The sequence below is a fragment of the Asparagus officinalis genome, chromosome 7 (assembly GCF_001876935.1).
Source record: "Asparagus officinalis chromosome 7, Aspof.V1, whole genome shotgun sequence".
NCBI classification, from domain to species: domain Eukaryota; kingdom Viridiplantae; phylum Streptophyta; class Magnoliopsida; order Asparagales; family Asparagaceae; genus Asparagus; species Asparagus officinalis.
Genome location: NC_033800.1, coordinates 101,431,267 through 101,454,201, shown reverse-complemented (window position 1 = coordinate 101,454,201; position 22,935 = coordinate 101,431,267).

Below are 22,935 nucleotides of genomic sequence, written 5' to 3'. Positions count from 1 at the left end.
CTAGGGTCTAACATCTTCATGGCCAGATTCTTCGATGATGACAAAGAAGTATCAGTGACTACCCTTCTAGCTGCAAAGAAGAAGAAGACAGAGTCTGTAAGCAACTTTGTCAAGAGATTTAGGAACCGATCACTGCACATACGAGATCAGGTTTCTGAGGCCACTCTCATGGAGATGTGTCGGAACAATCTCTCCATCGACATCCTCTCTAATATGGGTGCAGTCATAGCTCGCTCGTGGAAAGACTTAATCCGCCAAGGAGAACATGTCGAGAGCATGCTCAAGCGCATGGATGCTGAAGGGCCATATGAATTGCAAGGGGGTGATGACCAAGACATCTTGGTAGTGGAAACCACCTCCTCATCCAAACCCTCTTCGAAACAGAGGGGCATTTCTTCCAATCTCAAGAAGCCCTCGATGGCATTTGCCGAGTTCACCAACTCAAACCCAAACTATAGAGCCGACTGTGAAGTCTTTGCTACTATTAGCCAAAGATGATCGGTGATGTTTAAATGCGTCAATCGTAGGAGAACCTACAGCTGACAGCAACTTCATTACCCATTCATAGTGGAGATGTTCTACTTGAATGGGCAACGTGTCAGCAGAAGATTTTATCCAAATCTCTTACCTGGTCAAACCTTCCTGCAGTTAGGACCAAAGCCAAGTTCCCTCGCCAACCTTTCTAATAAGATGGCGGGTCCCTAAAAATATTAAGTTAACTACCACCTCTGATAGTCATTTCTCCATCATTCTCATTCAACTGGACAATGGATCTTGTAAAACTATCAAGTTAACTATTACCTCTAATAGTCTCCTCCAAATTTCTCCCGTCAATTTCTCCAATAGGACGATGGGACCAATCCCACTGTCATGTTAACACTATACCTCTGATAAAATTAACTTACCAATCCTCTTCAATAGGATGGTAGGTCCTCAAAGTCGCTCTAATCGCTGTTAGCCCTTATATTTTGATGATGTTTTACAACCACCATTATCGATACTAATTGCTTATTGAGTGATAATACAGTTAATATACATATTAAACATGTTCGTACCACAGATGGAGGATTGGATGGAATATGCGCTACAATGATGATATCCAAAGGAGGAGGAGGCATAGTGATGAAGCAACGTTTATTCAAGAACACCAAATCAAATTAGAAGCTTCATCCAACTCAAGCTATATCAAGACTCAAGATTGTATTCTCGTGAGGATATTAGCTAGTTTTTATTTTCTCTCTAGTGCTAGAATGTAGGCAAAGAGTTATTGATTTCACTTGAAGCTATTAGGATATCACACACACGTTTTCTCATTTATATTTTTGAGCGTTTTTTATAAAATACTATTTTTCACAAGTATGAGGACCTATTTGAAAAATTTCTTTTCCAAACAATTTGTTTTTAGTATTAAAAACATTTTACAAAGTTTCACAATTTTCAGAAGTCAAATGAATATTTTATAAATATTTTAAGTGAGTCAAAAACCTGTTTTTTTGAGTGTATCAGTTTGCGGTCGACCGCCACGGTCGACCGCGCCTGAGTTCATTCGTCAGTGGGTAGCAGAGACTTTCATGGTCGACCGCCGCGGTCGACCGTGAGCTCAAAACTTCCAACGGTCGACCGTCATGGTCGACCGCAGAACTCTCTGGCTGTTTACTTAGTTTCTGAGCTGCCTCGCGGTCGACCGCGAGAAAGTCACGGTCGACCGCCGCTTAGGTTTAACGGTTATCTGGTATAGTTTTTTCAGCGCCGATTTCACACGATCTCAGCGCAGTTGTTTCCAGGTTTTGGGGGATTGGGTATGGGTTTCAAACAGCTGTGGTTTTCTATTTAAACCTATACTCTTCTTCTTCCTCATTGTCCCAGCTCTTTCAAAATATTTCAGAGAACGTTTTTACAGAGCTTAATTTTTAAACCTGTTTCTTTCTGAGTTTTTGTGTTTCACATCCTAGCTTCAGTGTGATCTTCTCTTTGCCATAGAGACATTGTAAAGAGAGGGTTTTTACCCCCAATTTCTACTATTTTGAGAGCTTGATCTTGTAGAGATCAATTGTGTGGGAGTGTGATCTAGTAAGATCAACTGTGTAGTGTGAGATCGTAAGGGGATCGCTGTGTAGAAGAAGTTCTAGTTTTCAAACCGGGTTGTGTAGTAGATTTCTCCTCGAGAGTGGGGAGCGGGGACGTAGGTCAGCGGACCGAACCTCGTTAACACATCGCGCGTCACAGGATAACGATTCCTAACTCTATCTCCTCTATATTGATTGCTTTTGGATATTATGTTTTGCTTGTCTTAATTTTATTGCATAATTATAGCCTTGTGATCCTAATCACCCCCCTCTAGGGTCTAACAATTAGTATCAGAGCTTGGTCTCTATATTAGTTTTTGGTTTAATCACCTTAGAGAAAAGATCTTATGGAGGCTTTAATGAATGTGCACATGTTAGAGGGACAATCCACCACTAGACTACCACTTTTCACCGGTAGTAATTTTGCTTATTAGAAGGCTAGGATGAGGATTTATCTTTGTTGCATTGATCTTGATATCCTAGAACTCATAGAAAAGAAATATGTAGAAAAGCCCAAAGTCGGGACTATGACCGATGGAGAAAGACACCAAGCCAATCTCAATGCAAAGGCTATGAATGCTTTAATTTGTGTTCTTTCCCCCAATGAGTATAATAGGGTTTCCACGTGTGCAACCGCATACGAAATATGGGTGAAATTATGTATTATACATGAAGGAACCCCCAAGTTAAGGAATCCAAAATTAGTGGGCTTATGCATGAATATGAGTTATTTCAAATGCTTCCAAATGAATCAATTGATGCTATGTTTTCTCGCTTCACTAACATTATTAATGAATTGTATGGTCTTGACAAGAAATTGACTATTCAAGAGACGAACTACAAGATTCTCCTTTCATTGACTCCGATGTGGGAACCCAAGGCGACGGTGATAGAAGAAGCTCATGACCTTAACACTCTACCTCTCTATGGCCTCATCGGCAAGCTCAAGGTTCATGAGAAGAAGCTCAAGGGAAAGGAGAAGGAGGAAGTGCCCTCACGGGAAGTTGAGGAGCCATCACCAAAATCGAAGACCATAGCTCTCAAAGGAGCTAGTGATAACTCCTCTTCGTCATCAGATAGTGAAGTTGATTTTTCTAGAGAAGTGGCTTATCTCTCTAGAAGAATTTCTAGACTCATAAAAATGAATAGAAGTTTAATCCCCGCTCTAACAACAAATTTTCTTCACGTGTAGGAAAATGTTTTGAATGCAATGAACCGGGCCATATCGCTAAGGATTGCCCAAAGCTCAAGGAGAAGTACATGAAGTATAAGAAGAAGAAGGCGATGTATGCTGGATGGGAGGAATCTGAACCAAGTGATTCAGATAGTAATGAAGAAGGAGCTAAACTTGCTCTTCATGATCCCAACATTTGTTTCATGGCCCTTTGAAACAAGAGGTAATATCCGACACCGAGAGTGAATCCTTTTACATGCAATGTGATCTAGCTACGGCTTTAGAAGACTTGAACATTGAATTTAAAAGAATGTCAAAGGAATTTTCTTCTTTTAAAAGGTTACATGCTTCTCGTGATGTCAAACTAGAACAACTACAAACCTCTCTTACACTAAAAGATGAATTGCTAGGAGATCTCGATTTGTGATGTCAAACTAGAACAACTACAAACCTCTCTTACACTAAAAGATGAATTGCTAGGAGATCTCGATTTTGAGAATAAGCAATTAAGATCCAAAATTACTAAAAGATGAATTGCTAGGAGATCTCGATTTTGAGAATAAGCAATTAAGATCCAAAATTGAAAGACTAAAAATTGAGAGTGGTAGGATTAGACCCACTCATGCTTATGCTAATCAACATCACCATGGTAGAAATAGATTTCATAGATATCATGCTCAAACACACAAGAGAAATTTTGTGTGCACATATTGTATGAAACATGGTCATATTTCTACTCATTATAGGATCAAAGATAATCATGATTTCTATGGCATGACATGGGTACCCAAAGGTACCAAGTTTACTAACCACCAAGGACCCAAGATTTGGGTACCTAAATTTACTACACCTTCATCTTTTATAGGGAACATCACGGCCACGACGTAGAGAGATGTGGTACCTTGATAGTAGTTTCTCACATCATATGACGGGCAACAAAGAGCTATTTACAACCCTATCAAGGATTGAAGGAGGTAGCGTCTCCTTCGGTGGTGGTGAGAAAGGTAAAATCATTGGTATAGGTTCTATTGGTAAGAAACCTTCACCCGTTATAGAAGATGTTTATTTGGTAAATGGATTGAATCATAATCTTCTTAGCATTAGCCAATTGAGTGATAAAGGTTTGAATATTTCTTTTAAACCGGACAAATGAATTATTAGTATGAATGGAAAAAATATTTTTGTTGCTAATCGTAAATCTAATGTGTACATTTTTGAGATGAATGAATTGGTGAATCAAGATGTGAAGTGCTTTGCGGCAATTGATGAAAACCCTTGGATTTGGTATAAGAGACTTAGACATGCAAACATGGAATTGATATCAAAATTGTCCAAGAGAAATCCTGTAAAAGGGTTACCTAACTTGCACTTCATCAAAGATACCATATGTGATGATTGTGCCAAAGGTAAACAAACAAAATCTTCTTTCAAATCCATCAATGAGGTATCGACTTCTAAACTTTTGCAATTACTTCATCTTGATTTATTTGGTCCTATGCGTGTTACCTCTCTTGGAGGCAAACACTATGTATTTGTGATTATTGATGATTTTTCTCATTTTACATGGACAATATTTCTTACAAATAAAAATGATTGTTTTGAAGAATTTTCTAATCATGTCAAAATAATTGAAAATGAAAAAGATTTCAAAGTTGTTAAAATAAGAAGTGATCATGGTGGTGAATTTCAAAAAGATTTTTTCTATAAATTTTGTGCTCATCATGGTATAACTCACATGTTTTCCGCTCCTAGAATACCATAACAAAATGGTGTTGTTGAACGGAAAAATCGCACCATACAAGAGATGGTACGCACTATGCTAAATTCCTTTGATTTGCCAAAATATTTTTGGGCGAAAGCCGTCAATACGGCTTGCCATGTTTTAAATCGTGTTTTAATTAGACCAAAGCTTAAGAAAACTCCTTATGAACTATTTTATGGAAAAACTCCTTTTATTGGTTATTTTTGTATCTTTGGTTGCAAATGTTTTATTTTAAATACAAAAGATCATCATAACAAATTTGATTCCAAAATTGATGTTGGTATTTTTTTAGGATATGCACCTCGAAGTAAGGCTTATAGGGTCTTCAACAAACAAACTCTCGTTGTTAAAGAATCTATAAACGTTACTTTTGATGAGACTAATGTTGGTTCTCAAGTTGTTTTACCTAGGAAAGATGACGATGATGATGTTGAGGGAGGATTGGACTTTTTACAAATCAATGATACACCCTCTATAGAAGCACAAAAGGATGTGAATAGCTCCAATGCTCATGAACAAGTTAAACTTCCTAAAGCTTGGAAATTCGCATCAAACCATCCAAAGGAACAAATAATTGGGAGCCCTTCACAAGGAGTTGTTACTCGCTCAAAAGCTTTGAGTGAGTATGGTAATGTTGCTTTCTTATCTCAACTAGAGCCTAAAAAGATTAATGATACTTTAAATGATAAATTTTGGGTTTTAGCTATGCATGAGGAACTAAATAATTTTTAAAGAAATAATGTTTGGAAACTAGTTCCTAGACCTAACAATGCTAGTGTAATTAGTACTAAATGGGTTTTTAGAAACAAACTTGATGAACATGGCATTGTTACTAGAAATAAAGCACGTTTGGTTGCCCAAGGATACAATCAAGAGGAGGGCATAGACTATGATGAAACCTTTGCACCGGTTGCACGGTTGGAATCTATTAGGATGTTTTTGGCATTTGCAAGCTTTAAGGATTTCAAATTATTTCAAATCGCTGTTAAAAGTGCATTTCTAAATGGTTTTATAGAATAGGAAGTCTATGTTGAGCAACCCCCCGGTTTCATAGATCATGCTTTTCCTAATCATGTTTACCGGGTTTAAAAAGCTTTATATGGGTTGAAACAAACTCCTAGAGCTTGGTATGATCGCCTCTCTAGTTTTCTTGTTGAAAATTATTTTTCAATAGGAACAATTGATAACACTTTTTTTGTGAGAAAAAGGAAAAATGATTTCATTTTAGTTCAAATATATGTGGATGACATCATTTTCGGTGCTACTAATGAATCCTTGTGCAAGGAATTTTCTAAAGTAATGCAGGATCACTTTGAGATGAGTATGATGGGAGAGCTTACATTCTTTCTCGGGCTCCAAGTCAAGCAAACTAAGGATGGGATCTTCATTTCACAAAGCAAGTATGCGAAGGAATTGGTGAAGAAATTCAAGTTGGAGAATTCTAAGCATGCGCCTACTCCCATGAGTACTAGTATTAAGCTTGATGCGGATGAGAGTGGTGAAGATGTGGACCAAAAACTATACCGAGGAATGATAGGTAGTCTTCTTTATCTCACCGCTAGTAGACCCGATATCATGTTTAGTGTGTGTGTGAATGTGAACGTTTTCAAGCTTCTCCTAAAGCATCTCATTTAATTGCGGTTAAAAGGATCATTAAGTATGTTAATGAAACTTTTAATCTTGGTTTATTTTATCCAAAAAAACATCTCTTTTGATTTATATGGTTTTTGTGATGCCGACTTTGCCGGATGTAAGGTGAATCGCAAGAGTACGAGTGGAACATGCTAATTCTTAGGAAATTCACTTGCTTCTTGGGCTTCTAAGAAACAAAATTGCGTTGCATTGTCCACTACGAAAGCGGAGTACATTGCCGCCGGCTTATGTTGTACCTAAGTTTTGTGGATGAAACAAAACTTAGTTGACTATGATTTGAATTTTCAAAATATAAAAATCTTTTGTGATAACACTAGTGCTATTAACATTTCCAAAAATTCGGTTTTGCATTCTAGAACCAAGCATATTGATGTGCGCCATCATTTCTTACGTGATCATGTAAAGAGACAAGATGTATCCCTAGTGTTTGTTGACACAAAATCTTAATTAGCGGATATATTTACTAAGCCTCTTGGTGAAGATGATTTTTGTCGCATAAGAAATGGCTTGGGCTTATGCAATATGTGAAAGTTCTATTTGCTTGCTTGTTTAGTTGTATTTTGCAGGCATTTCTCTTTACCCTATTTTTTATGGTGACAAAGGGGGAGAGAAATCTCCTCATTTGTTGCATATATTTAGGGGGAGCTCATAGATAGGGGGGGCACCTATCTATAAGTTATATTTATTTTTGTTCTTATATAATGATTGGTTGTCATCATCAAAAAGGGGAAGATTGTTAGCCCTTATGTTTTGATGATATTTTACAACCATCATTATCGGTACTAATTGCTTATTGAGTGATAATGCAGTTAATATACATAACAAGATTGTTAGTACCACAGATGGAGGATTGGATGGAATATGCGCTACAATGATGATATCCAAAGGAGGAGGAGGCATAGTGATGAAGCAACGTTTATTCAAGAACACCAAATCAAATTAGAAGCTTCATCCAACGGTCGACCGCCACGGTCGACCACCACGGTCGACCGTGAGCTCGAAATTTCCCACGGTTGATCGCAGAACTCTCTGGATGTTTACTTAGTTTCTGAGCTGCCTCACGGTCGATCGCGAGAAAGTCACGGTCGACCGCCTCTTAGGTTTAACGGTCATCTGGTACAGTTTTTTCAGCGCCGATTTCACTTGATCTCAGCGTAGTTTTGTTTCCAGGTTTTGGGGGATTGGGTATGGGTTTCAAACAGTTATGGTTTACTATTTAAACCTATACTCTTCTTCTTCCTCCTTGTCCCAGCTCTTTCAAAATATTTCAGAGAACGTTTTTACAGAGCTCAATTTTCAAACCTGTTTCTTTCTGAGTTTTTGTGTTTCACATCCCAACTTCGGTGTGATCTTCTCTTTGCCATAGGGACATTGTAAAGAGACGGTTTTTACACCAATTTCTACTATTTTGAGAGCTTGATCTTGTAGAGATCAATTGTGTGGGAGTGTGATCTAGTGAGATCAACTATGTAGTGTGAGATCGTAAGGGGATCACTATGTAGAAAAAGTTCCGGCTTTCAAACCGGGTTGTGTAGTGAATTTCTCCTTGAGAGTGGGGAGCGAGGACGTAGGTCATCGGACCGAACCTCGTTAACACATCGCGCGTCACAGGATAACGATTCCTAACTCTATCTCCTCTATATTGATTGCTTTTGGATATTGTGTTTTACTTGTCTTAATTTTATTGCACAATTATAGCCTTGTGACCCTAATCACCCCCCTCTAGGGTCCAACAATCGCGACAATCAAATCAACTCATCTGTCCTCTTCAATAAGATGGTAAGCCCACAGAGTTGCTCAAATCACAACAACCAATCCTGTCATGTTAACATCACACCTCTGACCAAAATCTACTTACTGACTCTCTTCAATGGAGCAGTAGGTCCACAAAATCACTCCAATCATGGCAATTCCTATCAGGTTAACGATTACCTCCGATAGCCGACACCGTCATTCCTGTGAATGGCGTTGTCCGATCAACTGTCATACTCATACGTCCTTGAACGACCTGATCCTTTCTCAACATTCTAATATATTTAGAACAATCGATGGGTAGTAGCCTACCATGCGATGGCTCCTATAATAATCAGTCGTCATACTCATACGTCCCTGAATGATTTAATTCCCCCCAGCACCGTCTTTCCCACAAAAGTCATTGTTGTTTGATAATGGCCTACCAAGTGATGTTCCTTTATCCAAATAGTGGTGTACCATGCGATGTGCCGCTATTTCGGGTTCGTCTTTGTCCTAAGAGAAGACAAATCGGGGTTCGTCTTTGCCCTAAGAGAAAACAAATCAGGGTTCATCTTTGCCCCAAGAGAAGACAAGCTTCTCCTTGACTCTAACGGGTATACGAGTATAAACTGTTTCCCAAACCTTCAACTGGTATACGAGGCTAAATTGTTCCTTACCTTTGACAGGAAGTTCCTGGAGAATATTCTTAAGGATAACCCGACAACCTCCAACTAATATACGAAGCTAAAATGTTCCCTACCTTTAACGGGAAGTTCCTGGAGAAAACTTCTAAGGATAACCCGGCAGACTCCAACGGGTATACGAGTATACACTGTTTTCTACCTTTATCGGGAATTTCCTGGAGGATATTACCCATAATATTTTTAAGGATAACTCGGTAAACTCCGACAAGCATACGAGTATAAACTGCTGCTCCTTTCCTCCAACCAGTGCATGAGGTGAAACTGCCCCTTTACTCCGACAAGTATACTAGTATAAACTACTGCTCCTTTCCTCCAACTGGTGCACGAGGTAAAACTGCTTCCTATCCTCCAACTGGCGCACGAGGCTAAACTACTTCTACCCTCTGACTGGTATACGGGGTTAAACTACTCCCTACGTTCTTAATCCAAACGCCTCAAAAGGCTAAGGATAGAGGAGAAGTTTTAGCATTGAGCCTAAGAGTAACTCCTCGATAACTTACCATGCTAAGGGCAAGAGCATGGCTAGTCTAACTCAAATGGTAGTTGGTAAAGATAAATCAAGTCTGTTGATAGCTGAGGGTTTGCTCAAAATCCTAGATGACGATCATCAGCTGCGAGTGAAGAGGTCAACTTCACCGAGCTCGTTGGAAGGCTCCTCACTCCATCTGAGCAGGGATCATTTTACAGGTCTTCATATCAAAAGTGTTCCAGACCCCATGCGACCAGATTCAGATTTGAAAACTTTGGAGGGGGTTTTGTAGGTAATAAAAATTGTCTTTAATCCCTATCAGAGAAGTTACAAACAAAACTATTAAAACCTCGCCCAAAATAGCAAAAAAAGAGAAAATGTTGATATCTCTCAAACCGGAAGGAATTTGGTAAAATAGATAGGAGAAAACCGAACCCTATGGGGTTAGTTTGGTCGGCTCTATCTCGTCGAGATAGTCGATTTTTATATATAATTCATCTAATTTTGACTTAGGGTTTGAAAGTTATGGCATGTTCTTCGATGCATGTTCTGAAGCTCGCCTAAAAGGTGAAGTTCGCCTATAAGAAAGTCCGTCTATAAGGCTAGAGTTTGCCTGAACATTGGAGCTCACCTAAACTAGTTAAAGCTCGCCTGCACAGCTTTGCCTATGAGGTTCGCCCGCATAACCTCGCCTGAGGACCAAGCGCGCCTAAAGAGCAAGCTCGTCTGTCAACACTCGGAGCTCGCCTGAAGGCTAAGCTCGCCTGACAGCTTGAAGCTCGCCTGTATAAGCCAAGCTCGCCTGAAGGCCAAGCTCACCTACATGGCCTCGCCTACAAGGCTTGCCTGTACCACCTTACCTATGAGGCTCTCCTGTAGTGCCAGGTCGCTTGTTCGCCTACTCGCCCGCATGCTTGACTTGCACGCACGATTCAAGCTCGCTTGAGCATTCAGCCCGCATATGAGCTTGCCTGCAAGCTCGCCAAACTCTCCTGCTCTCAAACACTGCCCACTTGAGGCATGGGAATAGTAACTTCCCTTAATTTAAGGGATTGGTTATACCTAACATGGGAGAGGTCACTTCCCACAATTTGAGGGATTTGGTCATGATTCTCTTCATGACCATACCCAGTATGGGAATGGTCACTTCCCATGTTTTAAGGGAGTGGTTACACCCTCCTTCTTCTCTATAAAAGGCCATGAGCAGGTGTAGAGAAATGGTCTTAGGACCCGACCTCTTTGAGGATGAATTATAGAGAACTCAAGAACATCTTGGACCCGAGATCAGCCTTGTTTCGGGTACATCATTGGTAGAGTCTTGGTCTTTGGAGATCGGATTTCTTGTCATTCAAGAAAACAGAATTCTTGGCATCTTCGGCCTACAAGCACAAGCACTTGTTTGGCCTCGGTTGATCGAACTCATCCAATCAAGCTTCTGCTGTGTACTGAAGCTTCAAGCACTCGCTTGGCCTCTGTTGATCGAACTCACCCAATCAAGCTTCTACTGCGTACTGAAGCTTACCCGCAACTTTGCTCGGATCATCCAAGGAAAGCAGACTCGATGCGAGAACTGAGCGAGGCATCCTATCGCTACCAAAGTCTCATGTTAAATAAGGAGGGAATTCCCTCCACTTCTGTTGTAATCTTGATTCATTAGTTTGTAATAAGTTATTCTTATTAATACAAACGAGACCCCCGTTTTGGGAAATCAAAATTTTCACCATATAAATGTTAGGAATTATTTGTTAATCATCAAAACTAGATTAGATAATAGGCTCATAAACATGAGACCTAATAATCTCCCCCTTTCTGATGATGACAAACAATCTATACAAAGAGTGTATAAAACATGCATGATACCAATGAATATACAATTTGTAATCCTCATGCATGATAGAAAATGATATACTCATAATATATTTGTTTCTCCCCTTTGTCAACATCAAAATGTGGAAAAATAATAAGAATAAGAGAGGGAAAACTCCACCTATCAAAAAGGCACGGTGAGTATAAACAAGGAAAAAGATAGGGAAGACTTCCCCTATCAAAAAGCTTTCAAACATCATTTATATTATGTTCAAAAAGAGAATATATCTATCAAATTCTTTTCTAAATAAGATAAAAATATTTTCTTTCATATATTTTGTAAAAATAGCTTGAACACTTTGTGAATACTTTTACAAAAGAAAATCTAAACAAAAATTATAAAAATGAAAAATGCAAAAAATTGTTCTTTTAAAAGTTCAACATGTTTAGGTACCCAAAACTATTTGTACCGAAGACTTTAGGGACATGACCACTATCAATAAAGTCCAATGCCTTTGGGTTATGACCATATTTGGGTGCATTTTATGCACAGGTCTAGTCATAGCAATATTCACGCAAATGACCTATCCTATTGCAATAAGTGCAATGAAATGGATGCATTTGTTTTTATTGGCCATGTGAATGTGCATGAGAAACATTTGCAAACAATGATGGTCTATTTAAAGTATTTTACAAATGTGAAACTTTTTGTAAATCAAAACAAAACTTTACCAAATGGCCAATTCTTCCAAAAAATCACACTTAAGCACATTAACATGCTTATGATGAGCAATGGGTGCATGTTTGTGTGTGTGTGGTGAGGAATCTTTATGAGATACCCAAGGGGTAATAATGTAAGAATTTGTGTGTTTATGTGCATCATAGAAAAATTTTGCAAGATGGCCTTTACAACCTTAAATAGAGCATTTATAAATTTTACTATACATGTGTGCATAGTATACGAGTGATTTGGAAGCATTAGTATACGACTTAGCAAACAAGTCCAAAAATTTCTTGTAATTGACAATGCATATATTTAAAGTTGAATCTAAAGATGAAATACAATTTTTCATATTATTCAACTCATCATTAAGCACATTTGCATTGACATTAGAAGTACAACAAATATGATCATCCTTAAAAGAATTAAATTCATTTCTAATGGTTTCTACTTCTAATATGGAATCATTTTAGTCATGAGTTAAACTAGCCATATTTAAGTTCAAAGCATCATTATCCAATTTTAATTTATCATTGTTTTCTTTGAGTACCTCATTTTCTTTAACAATGATATCAAACTTGGATGCTAGCAACTCATGATCGGATTTTAAATTTACATGCTTGCTTTTTATATCAATAAAATTATGATGTAATTTGTTGTAGGTATGCATTAATCGTTCATAAGCACAAGCGAGTTCATTTATAGATAATTCATTTTCTGAATCAGACAAACATACCTCACTAGGGCTATCGCCTAGTGGCCGTGTGCATGATAAAGCTTCAATCGTACTTGAAGTGGAATCCTCCAAAACACGTCAGATCTCCTCCAAGTTTTCTTGATGTGCTTCTATAAATATCCATAATTTGTAAGCACTATCAAAATGAGTAAGCCTGTTAGATATAGATGAATCAAAAGTATTAAGAAAAAATTCTAACAAGAGCTTGTTCATTGCAAACATTCTTTTATCATTATTTCTCCACTTGGATATCTCTAATGTGGGCACAATATAAGCATAATCAATTATTTCTAACAAAATAAAATATTTAGATCTAACAAATATGTTAAATCTAACACACCATTGAGCATAAGGGAAATCATTTAATTTTGGAGAAATATTTATAGCATAACCTAAACTAGGTACACCGTGCATATCCTTAACAAAAATGCAAGTAATAAAAAATCACAAAATTAGATTAGCAATATATGAAAGCTTGGATCTTTGACTCTAGGCGATTAAGCCACAAATCAAGAGAACCAAGCTCTGATACCAAATGAAAGTACCCTAGAGGGGGTGAATAGGGTATTTGCTAATCTAATCCAATTTAGATATCAAATTAAAACTTATTAACTAATATATCCTAACAATGTGGTATACAATGAAATATGCAAGGATATATATAAACAATGAGATAATGCAGTGCGTCAATACCAAACACAAACAAACAATATGATTACGGAGTTCGGTCAACCATCGACCTACGTCTCCGCTCCTCACCTTAAGGAGATTCTCCACTATCAGTCAACACAGCTACACAATCGGTTTCTAAAGCTCACCGAAAACGTTTACAACTCACACATTGACAATCACACAATACACTTCTCTAAGTGTTGGCTGGCCCGTGTCACCTTCCTCAAGTGCTTGGAATTACTACCTCTCCCTAGGATTTTATAACCATGCCACTCCTCTTGGAATTAAACTCGTTCTTCTTCAAACCACTCCTCTAAGTGTCCTTGTGTATTACAACATGTTCTCAACAATAATAAGCACAAATAGATGGTTTTGTTCTCTAATACAAATGAGAACGAAAATAAAAGCTCACTCAATTGTTACACTCTCAAAACCCAAAAATATACAATATGTGAAATAACTTAAGCTCAAGTGGTTGTGTGTGAAAACACTGATTAATAATGAAACTAAACTAAAATTTAATCTAGCAAAAATTATATATAAGAATTAAAATAAGAATAAGCTAGATAAATGGGTTTAGAAAATATCTCCGATAAAAACAACGAGTTGTAGATGATTTTTGAGGTTGAACTCCTCAAAATTATATTTTGATTCTCCTCTTTGTAAACTCTTTTTGCAAACAAAAAAACACTTGATCTCTTTTAAAATGAGTGGCCAAGATGGCTTAAATAAACTGATGAAACACTTTAAAAACTTTGCTAAAAATTGAGCATTTAGGGGTATATATAACCCCTCAAAGAGAGGCTGCCAAAACTAGTCATTATAGTCTTATCGGTCGACTGATAAAGATGTTGGTCGATCGAGAGAGGCTGCCAAAACTAGTCATTATAGTCTTATCGGTCGACTGATAAAGATGTTGGTCGATCGATGAGCCAACCGTTGGCAGCATCCAAGACTCTATCGGTTGACTTATGATCATCATCGGTCGACTGATAGGCTGCTGCAATCGACTAATAAAGATCGGTCGACTGATAAAGATCGGTCAACTAAACAGAAACAAAACTGATAATTGCAGAGCAGTTTATCAATCAACTGATGAACAATATCAGTCGACTGGAAAACATGCACAGTCCATATATACACAGTAAAACTAATTTTCAAAGTGTGTTTAAAAATAATAAATAAATTCCAAAAATTTTGAAACTTAGGCAAATGATTATTCTAATGAAAATGAACATGTTAGAAAAGAAATTTTTTAAATATCATTTTCTGTTTATGAAAATTCATCATTTTGTAAAATCTCAAAAATACGAATTTGTTTAAACACTTGATTTTGTCAAAACAATTTCAACCAAGTTTTGGAATTCTTTTGAATGGATTAATGGACCTAGAAAAGATGTGAAATAGTATAATCAAGCCTTTAATCCGTAAACATATTATTTTCCAAAATAAAGATGATAAATATGAAACAAGTATATATGTATATACACATAACTACTTGTTTCATATCTATACGATTAAACTTGAAAGCTATAAAATGAAAAACGTGTATGTGTGTGGTTTGAGCTTTAAGAATAACACATAAAGTAAACACGCCTAGACTAACAAAAACACTATACCAAGCAATGATTTTCAAAAAGCTCCTCTTGGTTAAGAATAAAGCGATGATGAATCTTGACTTGAATTGTGATGGCTTCATTCTAATTTCCTCTAACCTCCTTTAAATATCATCGTGAAGGCGCAAGTCCAACCAACCTCCGACTAGGATCTTTGTGTAGAATTTCTAACAAGTAAATACAGACACTCGACAAATGATGTTAGGAATTGTTTGTTAATCATCAAAACTAGATTAGATAATAGACTCATAAACATAAGACCTAACAATCTTCTCCTTTTTTATGATGATAAAGGGTATATAAAACATGTATGATACCAATGATTAAACAATTTGTAATACTCATGCATGATACAAAATGATATACTCACAATATACTTATTTCTACCCTTTGTCAACATCAAAATGAGGAAAAACAATAAGAATAAGAGAGCGAAAGCTTCCCTATCAAAAAGGCACGGTGAGTATAAACAAGGAAAGAGATAGGGAATGCTCCCCCTATCAAAAAGCTTTAAAACATCATTTATATTATGTTCAAAATGAAAATATATCTATTAAATTCTTTTCTAAATAAGATAAAAATATTTTCTTTCATATATTTTGTAAAAAAAACTTGAACAATTTGTGATATTTTTACAAAAGAAAATCTAAACAAAAATCATAAAAATGAAAAACGCTAAAAATTATTCTTTTAAAAATCAAACTTGTTTAGGTACCCAAACACTCTTGGTATATAAGAGTTTAGGGACATAACCTCTATCAATAAACTCCAATGCCCTTGGGTTATGACCTTATTTAGGCGCATTTTGTGCATGGGTCCAGTCATAGCAATATTCACGCAAATGACTCATCCTATTGTAATAAGTGCAATGAAATGGTTGCATTTTTTTGTTGACCATGTGAATGTTCACGAGAAATATTTGTGTGTGTGTTTAAAGCATTTTTCAAATGTGAAACTTTTTGTAAATCAAAACAAAACTTTGCCAAATGGTTAATTCTTCCACAAAAATCACACTTAAACACATTAACATGTTTATGATGAGCAATGGGTGCATGTTTGTGTGTGTGTGGTGAGGAAACATTATAAGATACACAAGGGGTAATAATGTTGGAATTTGTGTGTTTATGTACATCATAGCAAATTTTAGCAAGATGGCATTTACGACCACAAATAGAGCATTTATAAATTTTGCTATACATGTGTGCATAGTGTATGGGTAATTTAGAAGCATTGGTACACGACATAGCACACAAGTCCATAAGTTTCTTATAATTGATAATGCATTTATTTAAAGTTGAATATAAAGATGAAATATGGTTTTTCACATTATTCAACTCATCATTAAGCACATTTGCATTGACATTAGAAGAAAAACAATTTCTAATGGTTTATTTTTCTATTATAGCATTATTTTTGTCATGAGTTAAACTAGCCATATTTAAGTTCAAAGCATCATTATCCAATTTTAATTTATCATTATTTTCTTTGAGTATCTCATTTTCGTTAACAATAATATCAAACTTGGATGCTAGCAACTCATGATCAGATTTTAAATTTACATGCTTTCTTATCATATCAATAAAATTATGATGCAATTTGTTGTAGGCATATATTAATCGTTCATAAGAACAAGCGAGTTTATTTATTGATAATTCATTTTCTGAATCAGAATCGCATACCTCACTAGGGCTATCACCTAGTGGTTGTGTGTATGATGAAGCCCCAATCTCACTTGAAGTGGAATCCACCAAAACACATCAGATCTCCTCTAAGTTTCCTCAATGTGCTTCTATAAATATTGGCAATTTGTAAGTACTATCAAAATGAGCAAGCTTGTTAGATATAGATGAATCAAAAATATTAAGTAAAAATTCTAACAAGAGCTTGCTTATTGTAAACATTCTTTTATCATTATTGCTCCACCTAGATTTCTCTAATGTGGACACAATATAAGCATAATCAATTATTTCCCATAAATCAAAATATTTAGATCTAACAAATTATTTAAATCTAACACACCATTGAGTATAAGAGAAATCATTTAATTTTGGAGCAATATTAATAGCATAACCTAAATTAGGTGCACCGTGCATATTCATGATAAAAATACAAGCAATGAAAAATCACAAAACTAGATTAATAAGATATGAAAGCTTGGATCTTTGACTCTAGACGATTAAGCCACAAATCTAGAGTACCAAGCTCTGATACCAAATGAAAGTACCCTAGAGAGGGGTGAATAGGGCATTTGCTAATCTAATCTAATTTAGATGCTAATAAAACTTATTAACTAATATATCCTAATAATGTAGTTTACAATGAAATATGCAAGGATATACAAGAGCAATAGGCGATATAAACAATAAGACAATGATGAGTGCGCCAATGCCAAACACAAACAAATAATATGATCACAAAGTTTGGTCAACCCTCGACCTACGTCTGTAGGGTCGAAAATTTGATGATTGAATTCCTTGTTTTAAGAATAGGTTCGATCGCTTAGTACAAATCCCTTACAATCACTCACTCTCGATTACAGGGGAAGAGAAGATAGATTTGACTTCTCTTTTTTTAAAGTGGGTTCTTGGTGGTGAAAGGATGCTTCTCTTGATGCTCAAGCCAAGATTTCTTTCCGTTGACGATCAGATCAAGATCACAAAAGCTTCTGACTGTGGCTTAGACCACGAGAATGCAGACTCTGATCTCTCTTCACGTGATAGCTAAATCCTCCCAAAAGTCCTTTCTTCATAGTCGCTCATGTCTATTTATAGAGTTCGTAGCACGTAACTGACATGCTAGAATTGTGGGTAGAGGGCATAACTACCTCCTCCAATTCAGCCCATGTTGGTTAATGGGGCATAACGTGCTCCTGAAGCTTATCCCACATGGCTGGCTAAGTCTTCAAATCTGTTATAGCTAGATTTTTCTATGGACGACGAGCCTCACTGCATGGTGAGGTTCGTCAGATTGGATGAGTCTTAATATGCAGCAAGGTTCGTCTTATAAGGCCAGCTTTGCAGTATAGCGAACTTTGTCTTTACTGACTTCATCTGACAAGCTTCATCTTTACTAAAGAACTTTGTCTTCAATAGTTGAGTCCAACTGTGTAATAAGTCTTGTGAATTTCCTTTTGATGAGCCTCATCTTCACTGACGAGCTTTAAGTCTGATGATGAGCTTTGTCTTTACTAACGAGCCTCATCTCCAACGATGAGCTTCGAACCTCATTTCCAATGACGAGCTTCGTCGATCCTTGCTACATGGCGAGCCTCATTTTTGATATGGATCCTCACTAGGTGGTGAGTCTCATCTTTGATTTGAGATGAGGTTCATCCCCATGACGACCTTCACCTTATCTTGAAGTTTGGCATTTTTTAATGCCTACAAAATCCCCTTCAAAGTTTTCAGACTTGAATTGGGTTGTATGGAGTCTGAAACACTTTTAATTCTATTATGTTGAATTTTCCTAGTTCGTCTGGATGAACTTAGCTTCATTGTTCATAATTCAATGCTTCTGTGAGCTTCACCATGAAGTTCGGCAATTGGCTGACCCTCGTCTTTCCATATGAATATTGTCAGACACATGCTTATATGACACCTTCAGCCTTATCAGTAGTAACTACTACACACCTTTTTCTAGGCCTGATAAGTAGCTGCAGGTGCCTCGAGATCTCCTCTATGGATCTCGACCACTGATCTTGTTGGGAAAGGGACTCATCCAACAATATCAATCGAAGATCTCAGCCCTTGATTTGATTTTTTTCCCGCCTATGTATATGTGGCATTATCCTATGAAGAGTCTTTTCTTCTCCTGATTGCTTAAGTTGTCAAAACCCTTCACCTCCCAAATTTTAAAATTTTCTTCTTTGAAAGATTCTAATCCGAGATCAATGGCTTCTAAAACTGCTGTAGGCAAAGGCAAGGGCAAGAAGGTCGCTGGTCCTTCAGATGATCCTGCGGCTTTGCCCGCTTTCTCAGTTAATAGATCTGAACGCAAGATCTGTGTTTCAACACAGATGAACCCTGTCTATTTTAGACTTGGATTTCTTAACAGAGATGAATAGTTTCTCTCTTTCTGAGATGAAATGCATCAAAAAGATGACATCTTTTGATTTGATGAAGTTCGTTGTCTTGACATATTTTGTCTTTTTTCTGACAAACCTCGTCTGCCGATTGAATTTCATATGTCCAACTGTGTTGACTATTCTGATGAGGTTCATCCTCAAGGTGTGTCAAATATGCTTTCGTTTGACTGACAAACTTCGTCTTCACTGCTGATGTTCATTGAATCGATGAAATTTGTCTTCACTGACAAGTTTCATCCAATAGACGAAGTTAGTTTAATTGACGCGGCTCGAAGTTCGTTGTTGAACGAGGTTCATCTATTTAACGAAGTTCATTGTTGGTTGAGGTTCGTCTATTTAACAAAGTTCATTGTTGGACGAGGTTTTTCTATTTAACGAAGTTTGTTGTTGGACGAGGCTCGTCGAAGTTTGTTGTAGGAGTGACCTTTGTATCATTAGGCAGTGACTCATCATCTGGACTAACTTTGTTTGCCCTTTGTGCAGTTGTGCATCCCTCTGCTCCAATTCCGTGGTGTGGTGATTACAGATCAGATGGTATTCAAGTGATGGAATATGACTCACGATTTCTCTATGTTTGGGGATCAAGAACAAGAAGAAATTCAACTTCTTTCTGAGCCTTCGATTTCCACTTTTAGGTGTTTGATCACGGACGCTCCTTTAGAATCAGTCGATTGTGATCACATCGTGAAGCTTATTTTCCTATTTGGAGACACTTCAGAGGATCCAGACTTAATGGAAGTTGGAACCTACCGATGGCTTAGGATTGTGAATGGACAACGTATGTTCTTTCCCCCGATGGAACGTGACTATTCTCTCACTGCCTTGAAAATTATTTCTGCCCCAAGGAAGATAGATTAGAACTTAACCCTGATACAAGATGTGGTGACATGTGACTATTTCTCTAAAAGTAGTGCCAAGATAGATAGTAGTAGCCGCTACATGACTGGATTGCACCTAGGTCTATTTCAGAGAGAATTACCTGTCGGTGAAACAGTCAAGGAGGCTAACACTTTTAGCCATGCTTTCTTTAAATTAAAGGGACAATTTCCTGCTAAGGACTTTAGGACTCCTGGTTGGTCTCGTTGGAGTCCTACCTAGTGGTAGCCTTGTGTTACCGAATACATTTTGCAGGAGAATCAGGAAGACCTGTAGAGATTTGGACTTTATGTGCCAATTAGGGTGACACAACTTGGGTTGAGGAATAACTCTCACCAATTCTTCGGTGTGTTGGAGCTATATAATCCTGACACCCATACCTTCTTCACTCCAGATGGTGAATTGGGAATTCCTCTTGACAAAATGGCTGAAGTCTCGAGGTTGCCATACAGAAGATACCCTTATGAGAAATATATGCTGGGGTTCAAAGAGTTAACTTATTTGGAGAAGGAACACCCTCAAGTGGTTGAAACCTTTTAGGAGATAATGTGTCACTACCACATTTGTATGAACATAGAGGGACAGGCTGAGAAGAAAGGTGAGAAGCTCCTTAGCCATGACATCTGGGCATATTACCTTTTTAAAAACTTGAATCATAAAAAGGATCCAATAGTACCACTAGGTCCTTGTGAGGTAGGTGAACTATCTTGACGTATACTCGCCCATCTACCTTTGTCTTACATAACATCTTCAGATGAACATGGCTACCCTTCCAGCACAACATTTGATAGTTACTTTTTCCAATGCGAAGAGCTAATTTCTTCCAAAGCCTTACTGGCGGGATATCTCATGTTATGACTCAAGCATATGGTTGTTCCTTCTGGTAGCTTTGATGCATTGCCAAGAGATGTGGTATTTCAGGCCGTTTGTTTAGCGTACAACCATTCTTATGCACTCCTTCCTGCCATGATCACTCGTATCCATTAGGAATTGTGGCACTTATGTTATGCTTTTTGTCAAGGTGCTAAGCACCTAAAGGTGGAATTGCCCTATGCTTATCTCATGGTGTGATTCGTCATGCATTGTCCTATGCTTATGGGCACGCCTTCTGCTCGTGTAGAGGGACATGTTACTTATTTTATCCAGATGTTGGAAAACTCAGATTGGAGCAAGTATTATATGGCATTGGTGAGACGTATTCTCTGGGATCATAAGAATTTTGATTTCAACTAGTGTTTTCCTTATTTTTTTAGGACCAGCTATAGCCAAGCTATAGTAGACGAATCAAATGGTTAGGGTTACACTGCCCTGTCACTCGGTTGCTTCATATGGCTTATAAGCATTCGTCCATGGTATCTCATTTATCGTTTCGGCCGTGTGTGTGTGTGTATTAGAGCCCTATCTACCTTGCCATTTTACCCACCAATTTGGTTATGACTAGTTGTACATTGTCAACCGCAACACTCAATTACAATCTTAGGGTTGTAGTCTAATTATCGGAGCAAGGGCTTGGTATTAGATCATCGTCGGAGGTACATGTGCTCGTTTCTCACTCCCATAATAGAATATTTGACCCTGGAAAACACTTGCTTATAGCAAGTGGCATTGCATGGCAAATGCGGAGATCCTAAACTTCAATGTTAACTCATTAAGACTACGGTTCATTCAGCATCATTATAGATTCGTATACCGGGACTCAAAGAATTCTTATATGCCGAGGAGAATGTCAACGTGGAAGAATCCCGACCTTTCAGTCCTCACGACACTCAGGAGGATGTGGATGCAGCTCTAGATGAGAGCACACTTCCGAGATCTCCTCGTATTGACCAATACGGGAGTCATATACCCACCGCTACTGGGGAGGATGAGGCTTTTGGAACCGGAGCTGCGTTTAGTGAATTTGGGGATCTTGCTCATGCTGACGAGCAATTTGAGCACTTTCAGCATGAGGATTCTGAGAATATACCCTCACTTGTTAATCCTGTCGCAAAAGGTTTCTCTCGACAATCCACGGAAGCGGCATTTGGGGAACGAACCCAACCCTACCATGGGACCTACCAGTACGCTAGTCTCAGCTTATTGTAAGTTTTGAATTGTCATTTTGTTGATGTTTAACCTCTGACATTCCTTCTACAGAACGAATTGAACGAGTTAAAGCTTCAAGGCAAGTGGAGGAGAAATCCAAGGAGCTGAGGTCAATGCGAAATTTCAAATGCCTCGCGAAGAAGCAAAGGCGAGAAGCTCTATTGATAATCTCTCATCCCATCAAACACATTTGAGTTGGTATGGAGTCAGAGTCTAAAGACGATGTTCCACTATCTCGCCTCTGTGTGAGATCCCGCTAAGTGTAAATGTCAAGGACGCTCATGTTGCCCCTGTTAGTCCTATCAAACCTATGGTCGCTCACAACTATTGAGACTGGGGTAGCTACGAATGCATTTGTTGCTCCAAAGACAACTGTTGAAGCTGAAGTTGCTTTAGATGTAGTTTTCAGTGCTGAGACTGAAATGGCTACCAGTGTTGCACCCACCAGCTCTACCGCTTCAATGGAAATTTCAATTCCAGCATTAATCGTATTTGTTGCTACTCCTACCACTATCGCAGCTACTTCTGCATCTATTGTTGTTGCTCCTACAGCTATTGCAGCAACCACTGTGTTCACTCTATCGTTGATTTCTGTAGAAGTGATTGTAGGCGTATAAAACTGACTATAGGTCCCTTAACACAGCTCGACAACGCCAATTCGACGAACCGACCATCGGGCAACGTATGCAGACACGATTGTTAGTCCACAACGCCGAAGCAAAGCGATACACGACGAAGCGGATTAACGAGGCTACGAAGCTAATGAACCGCACGCAA